This window comes from Trachymyrmex cornetzi, unplaced genomic scaffold, assembly GCF_001594075.2.
Source record: "Trachymyrmex cornetzi isolate Tcor2-1 unplaced genomic scaffold, Tcor1.1 scaffold289, whole genome shotgun sequence".
NCBI lineage: Eukaryota > Metazoa > Arthropoda > Insecta > Hymenoptera > Formicidae > Trachymyrmex > Trachymyrmex cornetzi.
In genome coordinates this window covers 150,507-153,139 of record NW_017297574.1, presented here as the reverse complement: position 1 = coordinate 153,139, position 2,633 = coordinate 150,507, and positions in this window count along the sequence as shown.

Genomic DNA, 2,633 nt, shown 5'->3' with positions numbered 1-2,633 from the left:
CCCCCCCCCCCGCCGTATTCACCGGACATTGCTCCTTCAGATTTCCATTTGTTCCGGTCCATGCTGTCGGCCCTTTCTGGAGACCGATTCAATTTTTATGAAGATATTTTAAAATGGCTTGATAAATGGATCGCTTCAAAAGAACCAGATTTCTTCTTTCGAGGAATCTGTTTATTACCTAAAAGGTGGGGGAAAGTTGTCGCTTCTGATGGAGCATACTTTGAATGAACTTACTTTGTATTGTTTTGTTTAAATAAATACATCTTTTTCATTAAAAAAGGGCGGAACTTATTCCCATACCCAATATCGTAATAATGGTTGGATTATTTACATAGAATTCAGCTTCAATTTATTTGATCGCCTGATCTGTTAACCTGGTGTCTTTATAAATGAAGCGTAATGATTGGGCACTCTCCTATCTAACCAGCTAAGAATTTTGATTGTATATGGATCAGATACATTGAGGATGGCTCGAATGTAAGCCGAAACGTCTGATTTTTTCGTATTTAATAAATCATTTGCTCGCACGACTTACCGCGAAAAAAAACTCTCATTAGCCTCTGTTTATATTTTGATATTCTCGAGAGTTTATTTATATTTCTTATATTTAATTATAAACTTCAATAGTTTATTAAGGTTCACGTAAACGTACCAGAAGAATTTCGTTATATTCTAAGAAAGTATTAGAATATATGTAAAAGTTATTTCCAAACTTATATGTAAAAGTTATTTCCAAACTTACTTAATCTGATATCAATCAAAAGGAGCGATAGTCACAGCACAAGATATTTTTATGAAGTTATATATTTAAAATTATTGTAACAATAATAAAATTTCGTAGACGTTTCGATCAAAATTTGACCATCTTCAGTACAATAAATTATGATCTCCGCATAATTAAATATAATATACAATACACATCAATTAAATACCAGACAATCAATAAATATTAAAATATCCGTAATTAAGAAATCGTCATATAAAAAACTTGATAAGGTTACATTGTTCAATAATCAGATAAATGTTTTGAAAAAGTCGCATTAAATCAGTCGTCATATAAAATTATCTTGATTAATTTACAATTGTTCAAAGTCACCGGATATTAATTCCTTCATATTTGAAAAATAAGTCAATAGAATGCCGAAATTACAGTCGTCAGTTTTATATTTTATTCTATCGAATGTGATCCTTTTTTGAAAATTGAAGCTTTTTGAGACACCGTGAGAAAACACGTAATTTCCAAATTCTAAATAATTTTTATAACATCAATAATTAACAGAAGAATATAATACCAAAATTTCATTAAAACGAATGGCAATATTAGATCAACAATCAATCTTACAACGTATTCTGCAACACGGTTCCTCTAACATAATTATTTAAAAATTTATTGTAAAAGTCTATTTGAGAATCTATGACAAACGTATAACAAGCGAGAGAATTTATAACAAATTAAGGAACAATCAAAAGGGAAGAAAGAAAGAAGGGATTGTTCTTAGAGAGTAGGGTAGTCATTGTCGACAATTGGAAGGTAAATTTCAGGACACTTTTTCGTATCGCTTTGTTTGTTAAGTCCACTATCTTGTTTTTTTATGTATATCATTTCGGAAACCATTCTTTTATAATATGAATGTTCAGAATCTAGGATGGTAGTACAATCCCAATGCATCTTATGATTATGATTTTGTCTGTGCTGAGAAATAACAGACATAGAACTACAACATTTCTTTATATCATTCTTATGCTCTTTTAAACGTGTGATTAATTTCCTTTTTGTCTGGCCCACATATGAATGATTACAGTCCAGACAATTTATTTTATATACCACATTAGAATGATTTTCTTTTTTAATTTTATCTTTACCCGTTTTTATAAAATTGTTCAAACAATTCATTTGTTTGTATGCAATATTTAAACCAAATTTTTTTTAGACGGATTGAAATTTTTCTGAAATCTTATTTAAATAAAGAATGGTGAAGTATTTTTTAGTTTCAATGGAATCCGAATTAACAACATTATGATGTTCTTTAATATTATCAAAATTATTTTTATGAGATGGCATTTTAATTTTGTTATTTATTGTCGAAAACAAGAAATCTAATGGATATCCGTTCTTCTGAAAATTACTAATTAAAGAAACAATATTATCACTATGAAATGTTGGATGGGCGAGGAACAGTATTCTGTCGAGCTGTCCAATTACAAGACTTCTTATGTACACCTCTTATGTACTAATGGATGATTCGAATGGAAATTTGAATATCTAATTTAATTAAGAACACCTGTAAACCAATAGAAAACACATTGTAACGTATAATACAAAAGTTCCAAGTTAACAATAAATGTATAATAAAACTAAAATGAAATTGAACAACATACGTATATTCCTATAGAAAGACCTAACGTTTCGACCTCCTTCGTGTCATTATCAAAGTTCAAATTTAAAAAATAAGTATAAACTAGACGCTGAACATAAACAAATTAACATAAATACATAATCGGAAACAACTTATAAAAAGACCTTCGTTGTTAAGGCTATTATCATATATACAGGGTGTTTGGCGACTACCGCATTTTTTGTCATACGTGGGTAGAACAGCCTATACTGAATCAAAAAGTCCTGTACCATTTTG